The sequence below is a fragment of the Triticum urartu genome, chromosome 2 (genome assembly GCF_003073215.2).
Source record: "Triticum urartu cultivar G1812 chromosome 2, Tu2.1, whole genome shotgun sequence".
Classification (NCBI taxonomy): domain Eukaryota; kingdom Viridiplantae; phylum Streptophyta; class Magnoliopsida; order Poales; family Poaceae; genus Triticum; species Triticum urartu.
Genome location: NC_053023.1, coordinates 502269027 through 502285775, shown reverse-complemented (window position 1 = coordinate 502285775; position 16749 = coordinate 502269027). Strand labels below are relative to the sequence as shown.

At 44.3% G+C, this 16749-nt stretch overlaps 1 pseudogene; it reads left to right on the top strand.

Annotated features, from left to right (window-relative positions):
• The first annotated feature begins 8952 nt into the window (after nucleotides 1–8952).
• Nucleotides 8953–10851, top strand: LOC125541726 (annotated as a pseudogene).
• The last annotated feature ends 5898 nt before the right edge of the window (nucleotides 10852–16749 follow it).

The following is a 16749-nucleotide window of genomic DNA, read 5'->3' as shown; positions in this document are numbered from 1 at the left end:
TGGATTTGAGGTCCGCATTTCCCTTACTAGAAGTTTCACCCTTATTTTTAGGAACATACATCAATTTTGCAATCTTAGCATTAGGAGGAGTGTTTTTCACGAAGAAAAGGCAGACCCTAGGTTGGTAATAATATCCTCAATTTTATCAATTCTAGTGGAATCTTGATCTATCTTTTCATTAACCATAGGTCCCTTTTATTTTAAAAAATTAAGAGGAACTCCTACCTTAGATCCGTATTGGTAATTTGGTTATGGATCTTTCTATCCAAATTTTCAATCAACTCTATGGTGGCAACTTTATTTTCAATAATTTCAAGCCGTTGCATCACGTGTTCCAAAGTTAAAATAGTTCCATTAACCAAAAGAGGTGGTGGGCCAAACAAATCTATCATAGCATTATAAGAATCAAAAGTATGGCTACCCAAGAAATTTCCTCCGGTAATGGTATCAAGAATATATCTATTCCAAGGAGTGATGCCTACATAAAAATTGCAAGAAGAACGGAAGTAGATTGCTTCCTAGTAGATCTATTTTGCACATTGCAAATTCTGTACCAAGCATCTTTTAGATTTTCTCCCTCCCTTTGTTTAAAATTAAGAACTTCATTCTCGGGAGACAAAGGAGTAGATAAAGGACTAGCCATAACGACGAAGCAAGCGGAAAAGAGGCGAAGAAAAGAGGGCGAATAAAACGGCAAGGGTGAAGTGGGGGAGAGAAACAAGAGGCAAATGGCAAATAATGTAATGCGAAGGATAAGAGTTGTGATGGGTACTTGGTATGTCTTGACTTGGCGTAGATCTCCCCGGCAACGGCGCCAGAAATCCTTCTTGCTACCTCTTGAGCATGCGTTGGTTTTCCCTTGAAGAGGAAAGGGTGATGCAGCAAAGCAGCGTAAGTATTTCCCTTAGTTTTTGAGAACCAAGGTATCAATCCAGTAGGAGACCAGCGCGAGTCACCTCGTACCTACACAAACAAATAAGAACCTCGCAACCAACGCGATAAAGGGGTTGTCAATCCCTTCACAGCCACTTGCAAGAGTGAGATCTGATAGAGATAATGATAATAAGATAAGTATTTTTACACAGTCAAAAAAAAGATAAGTATTTTTGGTATTTTTATGATATAGATTGAAAGTAAAGATTGCAAAATAAAATAGATTGGAAACTTATATGAGGCGGAAGATTGATATGATGGAAGATAGGCCCGGGGGCCATAGGTTTCACTAGTGGCTTCTCTCAAGAGCATAAGTATTACGGTGGGTAAACGAATTAGTGTCGAGCAATTGATAGAATTGAGCATAGTTATGAGAATATCTAGATAAATATTTTTGGTATTTTTATGATATAGATTGAAAGCAAAGATTGCAAAATAAAATAGATTTGAAACTTGTATGATGGAGAATAGACCCGGGGGTCATAGGTTTCACTAGTAGCTTCTCTCAAGATAGCATAAGTATTACGGTGGGTGAACAAATTACTGTCGAGCAATTGACAGAAAAGCGAATAATTATGAGAACATCTAGGTATGATCATGTATATAGGCATCACGTCCGTGACAAGTAGACCGACTCCTGCCTCCATCTACTACTATTACTCCACACAGAGGCCCTCCGTGATCAATGCCCCCTCCGGCAGAGCTCCGAAAAAGGCCCCAAGATGGGATCTTTTGGGTACAAAAGGTTGCGGTGGTGGAAATAGGGTTTCGTGGTGCTCCTGGATGTTTGCGGGGTATATGAATATATATAGAAGGAAGAAGTAGGTCGGTGGAGCAACGAGGGGCCCACGAGGGTGGAGGGCGGGCCCAGGGGGTAGGCACGCCCCCTGCCTCGTGGCCTCCTTGATTGTTTCTTGACGTCCACTCCAAGTCCCCTGGATCACGTTTTTCCGAAAAATCACGTTACCAAAGGTTTCATTCCATTTGGACTCCGTTTGATATTCCTTTTCCGCGAAACATTGAAATAGGCAAGAAAATAGCAATTTGGGCTGGGGCTTCGGTTAATAGGTTAGTCCCAAAAATAATATTAAAGTGTAAAATAAAGCCCATTAACATCCAAAACAGATAATATAATAGTATGTAACAATAAAAAATTATAGATATGTTGGAGACGTATCACATGCTTTTTCCTAGACTCCAGGTTGGTGCATCGAAGGAAAACTCTATGGGCTCATTAACTGGCGTGAATGTCCTTCCTGGAACTCGAACTCGAATCATCCAATGCTCCTCTTCTGGTAAAGTGGTGGTGTAGGTCCTGGTGAAGCTAGGTATTCCAATGTTCAGGTACCTAGTGAGTTCCTTCAAGTGTCGTCAAAAGGGTGTGTCTTCATCTAGTTGTGCAAACTTGTTCCTTGAGTCTGCCATCCTAAAGAGTAGAAAATGGAGAGGAGTCAGAAATGAGTAGAGAAGAGTGACCTATGGCTTATCTTAGTGGCCGTGTCCTACATTCAGCGTGTGCTCTGATACCATCTTGTAGCGACCCGACCTCAGGCGGTCAAGTCTCTGTGTTCAGTGTCATCCCTGGATCGGTAATGCTGACACATGCAGTACTCGAATGTATTTATAACAGAGTAGCAATCACACACTTATTACATCGAATGTCTCAAGGGAGAGCTTATTACCATAAATATGGCTTAAGGCCATCTAAATAAGATAACGGCGGAAGGCTTGGAAGATAAAGTGTGTCCATCAACTCCAACGACATAGCTGAGTGCACGACAAATGACTTAGCGCACCTTACTCTTCGTCTGAAAATTCTGCAACATGATATGTTCCATCCCAAAAATGGGTCAGCACATGGAATATGCTGGCAATATAACACAGTAGAGCAATGAACAGAATAAATGATATCCCTACATGCATATATGGCTGGTGGAAGCTCTACGGTTATAATGTTTTGCGAAGAACCAATTTTTCCCAACAACAAAGGAATATATTTTATTTAACTGTCATGGTAGTTGAAACATTGAGAATGGTATCCCCATCTCAATCCCAATTAAAAGTAATTATCAACCCAAAAAGTTAAATTAGAGTGATGAGATCAACATGATAATCCAAGAACCAGATAGTCAAGATGTCCATAACCGGGGACACGGCTAACCATGATTAGTTTGTACACTCTGCAGAGGTTTGAACACTTTTCCCCACAAGAATCGATCTCCTCCGTTGGATTTCTCGCACTACATGGTGTTTGAGAAACAGATGACCGAGACACAGTCTTTCAGAAGTATTAACCCTAACCCCAGGTAGACAGTACCAACCTACATCCCCTACATCTGCTAGCCTACCACTGAAAGAGGTCATGCAACATACTCAACTATGCCAGAGCCCATAATGGCTTGTGGCTGCACACGGAAGTTTCTAGCATGAATAATCTTATGATCCCTTTGAGCCTGGATGGCGAACCATAGGATGATCACATGGTAACCCCGGGATCTCCTAGGAAAACACTGGTATAACCCCAAGTGTCCGGGAATGCCACTGGTATGTCCCCAGGGTGCCCCAACCAATCCACCCAGATGTGTATTAAAGTAGCCACCTTAAGTTAACCCTTAGATATAAATAACTCTCACATCTTTCACGAATCTCACAAACCAATCCACATCTACGAGCATAGCATAGTAGTATAAGCACAACGTAGTAACACCCAGGGGTTTGAATATAAGATAGTAGGTTCCTACCTCATCAACTACTTCCCAATACCCACAGGTTATTGTTGGGGAATGTTGCAGAAAACAAAAAATTTCCTACGGTTTCACCAAGATCCATCTATGAGTTCATCTAGCAACGAGTGATCGGATTGCATCTACATACCTTTGTAGATCACGCGCGGAAGCGTTCAAAGAACGGGGATGAGGAAGTCGTACTCGACGTGATCCAAATCACCGGAGATCCTAGCGCCGAACGGACGGCACCTCCGTGTTCAACACACGTACGGTCAGCATGAAGTCTCCTCCTTCTTGGTCCAGCAAGGGGGAAGGAGAGGTTGATGAAGATCCAGCAGCACGACGGCGTGGTGGTGGATGCAGGGTGTCACCGTAGCAGGGCTTCGCCGTTATACTGCGAGAGGGAGAGGTGTAGCAGGGGAGAGGAAGGCGCCAAGACTCAAGGGTGTTCTGCCCCCTCCCCCCCTTTATATAGGCCCCCTAGGGGGGCGCCGGCCCTACGAGATGGGATCTCCTAGGGGGGGCGGCCAAGGGGTGGAGTGCCCCCCAAGCCAGGTGGGGCGCCCCCCCACCCTAGGGTTCCCAACCCTAGGCGCATGGGGTGGGCCAAGGGGGGCGCACCAGCCCACTATGGGCTGGTTCCCCTCCCCACTTTGGCCCATGGGGCCCTCCGGGATGGGTGGCCCCACCCGGTGGACCCCCGGGACCCTTCCGGTGGTCCCGGTACAATACCGGTGACCCCCGAAACTCTCCCGATGGCCGAAACTGCACTTCCTATATATAATTCTTCACCTCCGGACCATTCGGAACTCCTCGTGACGTCCGGGATCTCATCCGGGACTCCGAACAACTTTCGGGTTACTGCATATTCATATCTCTACAACCCTAGCGTCACCGAACCTTAAGTGTGTAGACCCTACGGGTTCGGGAGACATGTAGACATGACCGAGACGACGCTCTCCGGTCAATAACCAACAGCGGGATCTGGATACCCATGTTGGCTCCCACATGCTCCTCGATGATCTCATCGGATGAACCACGATGTCGAGGATTCAAGCAACCCCGTATACAATTCCCTTTGTCAATCGGTACGTTACTTGCCCGAGATTCGATCGTCGGTATCCCAATACCTCGTTCAATCTCGTTACCGGCAAGTCACTTTACTCGTACCGTAATGCATGATCCCGTGACCAGACACTTGGTCACTTTGAGCTCATTATGATGATGCATTACCGAGTGGGCCCAGAGATACCTCTCCGTCATACGGAGTGACAAATCCCAGTCTTGATCCGTGTCAACCCAACAGACACTTTCGGAGATACCCGTAGTATACCTTTATAGTCACCCAGTTACGTTGTGACGTTTGGTACACCCAAAGCACTCCTACGGTATCCGGGAGTTACACGATCTCATGGTCTAAGGAAAAGATACTTGACATTGGAAAACTCTAGCAAACGAAATACGAATCTTGTGCTATGTTTAGGATTGGGTCTTGTCCATCACATCATTCTCCTAATGATGTGATCTCGTTATCAATGACATCCAATGTCCATAGTCAGGAAACCATGACTATCTGTTGATCAACGAGCTAGTCAACTAGAGGCTTACTAGGGACATGTTGGTGTCTGTTATTATTCACACATGTATTACGATTTCCGGATAACACAATTATAGCATGAATAAAGACAATTATCATGAACAAGGAAATATAATAATAATGCTTTTATTATTGCCTCTAGGGCATATTTCCAACACTCCTTCCTCCTATATATACACACGTACCCCCAAACGATCAGAACAGGAGCCAAAAACCTAATTCCACCGCCGCAACTTTCTGTATCCACGAGATCCCATCTTGGGGCCTGTTCCGGAGCTCCGCCGAAAGAGGGCCGTCATCACGGAGGGCTTCTACATCATCCTAGCCCCTCCGATGAAGTGTGAGTAGTTTACCTCAGACCTTCGGGTCCATAGTTAGTAGCTAGATGGCTTCTTCTCTCTCTTTGAATCTCAATACAAAGTTCTCCCCCTCTCTTGTGGAGATCTATTCGATGTAATCTTCTTTTTGCGGTGTGTTTGTTGAGACCGATGAATTGTGGGTTTATGATCAAGTATATCTATGAATAATATTTGAATCTTCTCTGAATTCTTTTATGTATGATTGGTTATCTTTGCAAGTCTCTTCGAATTATCCGTTTGGTTTGGCCAACTAGATTGGTAGTTCTTGCCATGGGAGAAGTGCTTAGCTTTGGGTTCGATCTTGCGGTGTCCTTACCCAGTGACAGAAGGGGCAGCAAGGCACGTATTGTATCGTTGCCATCGAGGATAACAAGATGGGGTTTATTTCATATTGCATGAATTTATCTCTCTACATCATGTCATCTTGCTTAAGGCGTTACTCTGTTTTTAACTTAATACTCTAGATGCATGCTGGATAGCGGTCGATGAGTGGAGTAATAGTAGTAGATGCAGAATCGTTTCGATCTACTTGTCACGGACGTGATGCCTATATACATGATCATGCCTAGATATTCTCATAACTATGCTCAATTCTGTCAATTGCTCAACAGTAATTTGTTCACCCACCGTAGAATACTTATGCTCTTGAGAGAAGCCACTAGTGAAACCTATGGCCCCCGGGTCTATTCTCATCATATCAATCTCCATCACTTTAATCTTGCTTTGCTTTTTTACTTTGCTTTTACTTTTTACTTTGCATCTTTATACCAAAAATACCAAAAATATTATATCTATCAGATCTCACTCTCGTAAGTGACCGTGAAGGGATTGACAACCCCTAATCGCGTTGGTTGCGAGTAGCTATCGTTTTGTGCAGGTACGAGGGACTTGAGCGTGGCCTCCTACTGGATTGATACCTTGGTTCTCAAAAACTGAGGGAAATACTTACGCTACTCTGCTGCATCATCCCTTCCTCTTCAGGGGAAAACCAACGCAAGCTTCAAGATGTAGCACATACCAAGCAGTTTTTTCCCGCACCAGCAACCACCTCTCCACGTCAAGTCGTAAGACAGGAGCAACACCCTTGATGTCCTTGGCCACCACCGAAATATGAATAGAAAAGAAGCTTTCTAAGAAGGACTAGTTAAATTATCGCAAAAAGAAGTTCCTTAAGAAGGAATAAATTAGTGGCATTAGATTACTCTCAAAGAACGAAGAAAATAAAATCAAAATAATGATGTTTTCTAAGAAATGATGAATTGGTGGCATTGGTATTACCCTCTAAGAAGAAAGAAAAAACAAATAATGACAAAATTTGCACAAAATTAACAAAGAAAATGTATTTTTTTAATAATATGTAAGAATAAGCTAATAGTGATTTTTTTGCAATAAAGGAGGTTTCCTAAGAAGGAATGAATTAGTGACGTTGGAATTGCCCTTAATGAAGAAATAAAATGAAATAAAACTAAAACAAATTCAAAATACTGAAGTTTTCTAAGAAGCAATGAATTAGTGGCATTATATCACCCTTTAACAAGAAGCAAAAATGAAACAAAAACGAAAAATCAAAATAAGAAAGTTTTCTAAGAAATAATAGATCAGTGGCATCGATGTTACCCTTTAAGAAGAAAGGAAATAAAACAAGTAATGGCAAAATTTGCACACATTTTACATAAAAATTGTGATTTTTAATAATATGCAAGAATAAGCATATAATAGTTATTTTTTTTAAAATAAGTTCCTAAGGAGAAATGAATTAGTGGCATTGGTATTACCCTTAGAGAAGAAAGAAAATGAAATAAAATCTAAAATAAAAAATGAAGAATAATGAATTAGTGGCATTGCTATTTCTCTTTAAGGATAATAAAATAGCTTGCACATAACTTTGCATTGAAATCACACTATTTATAGTATGCATAAACATAAAATTGTGTAATTTTGGACATATTATATAGTATTTCAGTTATACATTTACACTCACTTAACATTCCAAAAGTACCTACAAAAATAAAACAAAATTGACTAATAAAGAAAAAAAGAAATAACAAAAGCAAACACATAAAATGGAAAAACTGGAAAAACGAAGGGATAGAAGGGAGGGCTGAATCTTCAGGTAACATGCTTCAACCCATTAAAGAATCGACTGACCTAGAAGAGAGCACAATAAAAGATTCCCAGCCCAAAACAAGACACTCCAAACAACATTAAGGAAAAAGAGCACCAATCTTGGAGTAGCAATCAACAGTCAGAAAAATCGACTGACCCAAATTTAAGGCAACTTACGTATAGCTAAACTAACCTTTTTTTTGGTAGCTTACATGTAATGTGTAGGTTAATGACATTGGATGTGCGAACCAACTTGTGATTGAATGGTTAGAGGGGCAATGGTATCTCCAGCCCATCAAGGTTTTATTCCGGTTCAGTCTCTTAAAAGTGCTCACAGGATAGAGTGTGTACGCATTCATAAAGGTATATGTATGAGTGGTTGCGTCTATATTATGTTAAAAAAATGGCACTGTATGTCATGCTCATGTTCCATGATAGCACTTAGAGGAAGTTACAATCATTTGTCACTCAATCTTTTGTTAATTGATTGAGCAATTTTCTTATCACGAATTAACAAAGGCAACATGCAATTGGACTCGAGTTAAAAATAAAATAAAAAAACACAAACGGCACGAGGACACAACAAACAATGGCGACACCGCACTAGCACCTGATATTATTGGAACCCCTGGCTGCATTCCTGGACCCACGAAGCACTACCAATCGATGAGTCATAACATGACACCGTGACCGTGACCGCATCTCAGACTATGTAAAAGGTTAATTTTGTGGAAAAAAAAACAACAGAACATCAAGTAGGTTGTTAAGCAACACGCAGAAACGACTTGTCTTTTTCTCTTTCATACGTGGCATGTACAATGATGGCATGTACAATGATGGCATATACAATGATGGCATATGGATAGCATGTACAATGATGGCATATGGATACATATGCTTCATGAGAAAAAGTAATTTGAGGTATTTATATAAATTTTCTCTCTTCAATGCAAGCTATCACTAGTGGGCCTCATTAAGAAATAAAAAATAATGACTCTATACACATGCATCTCTATTTTTCACTCCAACCTTTTCAGTTTTTGTCACCAAACCACACCTTTTCTCTTCAATCACCCGCCTCCTGAAAAGTATCCGACTTCCCTATCCAAACCTACTTTACGTCATATTTGATCCTACATGACATGCGAAGAATCATCTTGAAGCTATGCATTATACATGGTCTTAAGCTACGGAGTATTTGTGTTATGTCCACTTGTTTCGGCGCATCTTGTATTCTAGTACAGGCCTAGATCTGGCACGCCTGCCAACGTGCAGTTTAAACAGTTTCTCAGAACAAAGCAAAGCCGAGCAAGATGCCAAGAGCAATCATCGCGAGCTAGCGAGCAAGTTTGGTGACAATGGCCGATCGCGGCGGCAAGGCACCAGCATGGACATCGGCGGCGGCGGCCGTCGACGTCGACGCGGAGGTGGTCATCGTTGGCGCCGGGATCGCGGGGCTCGCGACCGCGCTGGCGCTGCGGCGGCTCGGCGTGGGCGCGGCTGGCGGCGGCGTCCTGGTGCTGGAGCGGCACGCCGAGCTGCGCTCACCGGCGCCGCGCTCACCACTTCCCCAACGGCTGGTTCGCGCTCCGTGCGCTCGGCGTCGCGCACAAGCTCACCTCCCGCTACGATGCCTTCGAAACGTGCGTCTCCGTTGCTGGCCGTGATTGTTGTTCCGACGATTTTGTGGTAGTTTCTTGTCTGTGATTATTGCTCTAAAATCAGCTAAGCTTGCTGCATGCAGATCCCGGGTGACAACTCTGGAGACTGGAGCGACGCAGGTGTTCCGCTTTGCTGGGCGCAAAAGCAGGTTAGATGAGCGGATGCTTTGTCTGTCGTGGCAAATTTTCTGTTGGATTCCACCGGAACTTGAGCTAATCAGTCGGCTACAGCAGCGGCGACGTGAGAGTGAGACCGATGCATCGGAAGGCGCTGCTGGAGGTGCTCGCGGAGGAGCTGCCTCCGGGCACCATCAGGTTCTCGTCCAAGCTCGCCTCGATCGCCACCGAGAAGGCGCAGGGTTCCCCGGAGATCGCCGTCCTACGGTTAGACGACGGTACGGTGATCCGATCCAAGGTACACGAATGGCCGCAGCGACGCACATCGGCACATGTGACATGTGAAAATTAGTACGTATTGACTTTTTTTCTTGGAAGAATGACTATCATAAGTGGGTTTGCATGTTCATTAATTTGACCAGGTGCTGATCGGGTGCGACGGGGTGCACTCCGTGGTGTCGCAGTGGCTGGGCCTGTCGGAGCCGGCGAGCTCAGGCCGGTCCGCCGTCCGCGGGCTCGCCGTGTACCCGGACGGCCATGGCCTCAAGAAGGAGCTCCGGCAGTTCCTCTCGGAGGGTCTCAGGGCCGGCATGGTGCCCATCAGCGACACCGATGTCTACTGGTTCCTCGTCAACAACACCATCCCGGCAGAGAAGGAGGCCGGCACGGACCCCGCCAAGATCCTGCGGGAGGTCACGGACAACCTGGGCAGGCTCATGCCGGCGGAGTACCTGGACGTGGCGCGCCACTCCGACTCCGACAACCTGTCGTGGGCGCCGCTGCTGTACCGCGCCCCCTGGGCCATCCTCAGGGGTCCGGCGGCCCGCGGGCCCGGCACGGGGGGCCGGGGAGGGGTTCCCCCCACGACCCCCCGACATGGCGCAGGGCGGGTGCTCCGCGCTGGAGGACGCGGTGGTGCTCGCGCGCGCTTTGTCTCGGGCGGCCACGCCCGCCGACGGCGTGGCCTCCTACGTGGCAGAGCGGCGTGGCCGGGCTGCCTGGCTGGTCGCCGGGGCTTACCTGTCGGGCTGGGTCCAGCAGGGCGGGACCAACGTCCGGGGCGTGCGAGGGTACATGGTCAGGCTGTTTCGCGACTGGATCTTTTACAGGTTCTTGTTCCCCAGGCTAGCCGATACAATGTGGTTCGATTGCGGCGACCTGGTCGAGCCAAACGCGGAGGGCAAGACCCACTCCGAGTAAACTAAATGCCATATTGCGTTATACTTCCTCCGCCAATGATGTGTTATATAGCCCGTGCAGACGTGACCTTACCAATTCACATGAAAATATGTGTTTTTTTATAGTACTACTCCATATTAATTATCGTTGATTTAATACAAGACTTCACTCTATATTACGTAATAATGTCCACTTATATTATCAAAGCATCTTAAGTTGGAGAGTTTTCTGTCATTTTTCTTTGTTGAGTTACAGATTTCTAAATCGTTATTTAGCTTCAGCGTGTTTTTGTGTGAGTTCTAGTACTGCCAGTGTTCATGTATGCTTGTTGTATGCATGTATATCGAAATTGCATAGGAGCACTCGGCGACGCCGCGCACCCGAACCTCAACCCCCCATGCGTCTCGGGATCCTCAATCACTATATTAGCCTCATAGTATTCTGAGTCGTATCCTCTCGTCTTTTCCTTTATTATTTGCGTAATTTGTCTTTAATTCCATGTGCTTTTGCACCCATATGCCAAAGATTATGTCTCTTGCAGTGTACGAACTGACCTACCAGCAGCCAACTACCCCAAATCTAATTCAATGCATGCTTAGGAGCTCCTCTTCCTCCCAACTGCTCCATCCATCTCCCCTCGACTCCGGTTCTTGCCCACCATGGACACTGCTCATGTTCTTCTTCCTCTCTCTACTTTTTGCTCTTGGTCTTCTCCTTCAGCAACGTGGACATGGAAAAAACCAGGACGAATCAGGAAGACTACGTCGCCACATGGAACATCGTTGGAGAGGGATGAGGTAGTTGTCCGAGCTTGCCGCACCCCGTGTGGACACGCCCAACTGCCAATGACACGACGTCCATCCTAGCCGCTGAAACCAAGTCAGGCTTTCACGCGGCCAGCGAGAAACGTCTTATGAAGGAAGCCAGCAGGACCTCTATGCCGTCGACGACGAGCAAATTGATCGAGCCATCGTCCAAGCTTGCCATGTCCTGCGCGGCAGTGGCCAGCAACACCGCGTCTTCCCTCGCTGCTAGCACCATGGCTTGACTTCCTACAAACCCAACGGTACTGCATCCATGATAAGAATTGGTCTCTTCCCAAGCCGCGTATACGTCATCTGCTTCCGGGTCGTCTCCGTTGACGTCAAGTTCCACATGGACGTGCTTGATAACCCACAAGTATAGGGGATCGCAACAGTTTTCGAGGGTAGAGTATTCAACCCAAATTTATTGATTCGACACAAGGGGAGCCAAAGAATATTCTCAAGTATTAGCAGTTAGTTGTCAATTCAACCACACCTGAAAGACTTAATATCTGCAGCAAAGTATTTAGTAGCAAAGTAGTATGGAAGTAACGGTAACGGTGGCAAAAGTAACAGTAGCAGTTTTTGTAGCAATCGTAACAGTGGCAACGGAAAAGTAACTAAGCAAAGATCAATATGTGAAAAGCTCGTAGGCAATGGATCAATGATGGATAATTATGTCGGATGCGATTCCTCATGCAACAGTTATAACATAGGGTGACACAGAACTAGCTCCAGTTCATCAATGTAATGTAGGCATGTATTTCGAATATAGTCATACGCGCTTATGGAAAAGAACTTGCATGACATCTTTTGTCCTACCCTCCCGTGGCAGCGGGGTCCTATTGGAAACTAAGGGATATTAAGGCCTCCTTTTAATAGAGTACACGGACCAAAGCATTAACACTTAGTGAATACATGAACTCCTCAAACTACGGTCATCACCGGGAGTGGTCCCGATTATTGTCACTTCGGGGTTGCCGGATCATAACACATAGTAGATGACTATTGACTTGCAAGATAGGATCAAGAACTCACATATATTCATGAAAACATAATAGGTTCAGATCTGAAATCATGGCACTCGGGCCCTAGTGACAAGCATTAAGCATAGCAAAGTCATAGCAACATCAATCTTCAGAACATAAAGTGGATACTAGGGATCAAACCCTAACAAAACTAACTCGATTACATGGTAAATCTCATCCAACCCATCACCGTCCAGCAAGCCTACGATGGATTACTCACGCACGGCGGAGAGCATCATGAAATTGGTGATGGAGGATGGTTGATGATGACGATGGCGACGGATTCCCCTCTCCGGAGCCCCGAACGGACTCCAGATCAGCCCTCCCGAGGAAGATTAGGGCTTGGCGGCGGCTCTCGTATCGTAAAACGCGATGAATCCTTCTCTCTGATTTTTTTCTCCCTGAAAGTGAATATATGGAGTTGGGGTTGAGGTCGGGGAGTCTCAGGGGGCCCACGAGGCAGGGGGCGCACCCCAGGGGGGCGCCCTGCACCCTCGTGGACAGGGTGTGGGCCCCCTGATGCTGATTCTTTCACCAATATTTTTATTAATTCCAAAACGTGTCTCCGTGGATTTTCAGGTCATTCCGAGAACTTTTATTTCTGCACAAAAATAACACCATGGCAATTCTGCTGAAAACAGCGTCAGTCCGGGTTAGTTCCATTCAAATCATGCAAGTTAGAGTCCAAAACAAGGGCAAAATGTTTGGAAAAGTAGATACGTTGGAGACGTATCAACTCCCCCAAGCTTAAACCTTTGCTTGTCCTCAAGCAATTCAGTTGACAAACTGAAAGTGATAAAGAAAAACTTTTACAAACTCTGTTTGATCTTGTTGTTGTAAATATGTAAAGCCAGCATTCAAGTTTTCAGCAAAGATTATGAACTAACCATATTCATAATAACATTTAGGTCTCATGTTTACTCATATCAATGGCATAATCAACTAGCGAGCAATAATAATAAATCTCAGATGACAACACTTTCTCAAAACAATCATAATATGATATAACAAGATGGTATCTCGCTAGCCCTTTCTGAGACCGCAAAACATAAATGCAGAGACCCCTGAAGATCAAGGACTGACTAGACATTGTAATTCATGGTAAAAGAGATCCAGTCATACTCAATGTAAATTATAGCAATGCATGCAAATGATAGCGGTGCTCTCCAACTGGTGCTTTTTAATAAGAGGATGATGACTCAACATAAAAGTAAATAGATAGGCCCTTCGCAGAGGGAAGCAGGGATTTGCAGAGGTGCCAGAGCTCGAGTTTTGAAACAGAGATAAATAATATTTTGAGTGGCATACTTTCATTGTCAACATAACAACCAAGAGATCTCGATATCTTCCATGCTACACACATTATAGGCGGTTCCCAAACAGAATGGTAAATTTTATACTCCCCCACCACCAACAAACATCAATCCATGGCTTGTCCGAAACAACGGGTGCCTCCAACTAACAACAATCCATGGGGGAGTTTTGTTTGCAATTATTTGATTTGAGCATGGGACTGGGCATCCCGGTTACAGCCATTTTCTCGTGAAGTGATGAGCGGAGTCCACTCATCGTGAGAATAACCCACCTAGCATGGAAGATATAGACAGCCCTAGTTGATACATGAGCTATTCGAGCATACAAAACAGAATTTCATTTGAAGGTTTAGAGTTTGGCACATACAAATTTACTTGGAACGGCAGGTAAATACCGCATATAGGAAGGTATGGTGGACTCATATGGAATAACTTTGGGGTTTTATGGAAGTGGATGCACAAGCAGTATTCCCGCTTAGTACAAGTGAAGGCTAGAAAGAGACTGGGAAGCGACCAACTAGAGAGCGACAACAGTCATGAACATGCATTAAGATTAATCAACAATGAGTGCAAGCATGAGTAGGATATAAATCACCATGAACATAAATATCATGGAGGCTATGTTGATTTTGTTTCAACTACATGTGTGAACATGTGCCAAGTCAAGCCACTCGAATCATTCAAAGGAGGATACCACCCTATCATACCACATTACAACCATTTTAATAGCATGTTGGCACGCAGGTAAACCATCATATAAACTCCTAGCAAATTAAGCATGGCATGAGCAACTATAATCTCTAATTGTCATTGCAAACATGTTTCATTCATAATAGGCTGAATCAGGAACGATGAACTAATCATATTTACAAAAACAAGATAGGTCGAGTTCATACCAGCTTCTCTCATCTCAATCAGTCCATCATATATTCGTCATTATTGCCTTTCACTCGCACGACCGAACGGTGTGGATAATAATAATAGTGCATGTGCATTGGACTAAGCTGGAATCTGCAAGCATTTAATACAAGGGAGAAGACAAGGTAATATGGGCTCTTGGTTAAATCAACAATAATGCATATGAGAGCCACTCAACATTTTCATCATGGTCTTCTCCTCTCGACCCCCAAAGAATAAGAAAAGAAATAAAACTATTTACACGGGAAAGCTCCCAACAAGCAAAAGAAGAACGAGAAATCTTTTTGGGTTTTCTTTTAATTACTACTACTACAGGCATGGAAAGTAAACTAGCTAAAAGCTACAACTAATTTTTTTGGTTTTTCTTAAGGTTTTTCAAACACACAAGAAGAAGGCTTAGAAAAGAAAATAAACTAGCATGGATAGTACAATGAAAAAGTATGAGCACCGACAACTAGAATGAGTGTGTGAACATGAATGTAATGTCGGTGAGAAATACGTACTCCCCCAAGCTTAGGCTTTTGGCCTAAGTTGGTCTATGCCCACGGATCGAAGCTACTCTCTCCGGTGTACTGAGGAGGGTCCTAGGGTGCCACTGGTTGGCGATCTCCTCGGATCCCACTGATAAACAACTGTCGATAAGGGTCAAGTGGTGGCTCAGGCTCAGGCTCTGGGACTTGTGTCAGCCTCCAGTATGCATAAATGGCCTCTGGCAAGATGAGGTACGTGCCTGAAAGTATGTTAAACAAAGAGGGTGCAGGCAAGGTAATAATCTCACAGTGAGTTTTATCAAATATCAAATTATACTTAAGCATATTCTTCTTATTTTTAACAATAAATTCATGTGCTACCATACTCTTATAATCTAGAAAAAGGGGGCACAACTTTTCCTCTTTCTCATAATGCCTAATAGGTATCTCAAAGTGTTCAGCAAGGCGTGAAGCAAAGATGCCTCCGAAGATGGGGCCCTTTGTACGGTTCAGACTTAATCGTTTAGCAACAATAGCGCCTAAGCTGAAAGTTGTATCACGAAACAAAGCATGGCACAAAATGACAAGATCTGGAGCACTAAGATTTCCACTGTTCCCGTGACCAATTAAGCATCTACTAGCAAATATCGCAAAGTAATGTAGAACAGGAAAATGTATACTAGTAATTCTTGCATCGGAAAACTTTCCTCGTTTATCCTACAACAATTCTATCAATAAATCCTATCCACATCACTACGGTGTGGTTCCTCGATGCTGTCCACAAAGGGTATCTTGCAGACCTGACAAAAATCATGGAGTGACATCTCCTTAACCTCATCATATAAGTGAAACTCCACTGAAGGTTTGCACGAAAATATTAGTGAGTAGGAGATACTATTCACGCTGGTCGTGGAGGAAGTCGGTGAGGCCTGCATTCTCAGCCAAGTAATAAAAGTCATCATAAATTTCGGCGGCTCTCAAGAACGCGTCACAAAGGCCATTCGCACGGCCGAACCTCCGCAGTGCGAGGAAGATTGTATTTGGGCTTTTTATTCTCCTCATTCTGCTTATCCTTCGAGCTTCGGCTCGAAGAGCCCCTCAACAATCTCTTCATCATTTTCTTTCTGAAAATTTCTGAAATTTTTTAGTGACTCAAAATAAAAGTGAACCAAACTCAACAAGATTGATAGCAACTACTCCCACAAGTGCCTAGAGGCTATATCATGCATTAAAACTACTTTGGACCATATAAATTTGACATGCAAGCTCAAGAACAGGGTCACCTTAGCAGCAAAAATTTGCAATAAATAAAGCACTAGAACAAAAACTAATTGGACCATTGGAGGAGTCACATACCGAAGAACAATCTCCCCAAACAGTTTTGTGAATGGAGTTTTAGCAAAGAGATCGAAAATGGCAGCAAGATGAGCTAGAACACGGGTTTGAGCTATGGGAGGATTTTTTCTGGAGGAAGACGAAGTGAGTGGGTGCTGGAATAAGTGGAGGGGGTCCACGTGGGGCCCATGAGGCAGGGGGCGC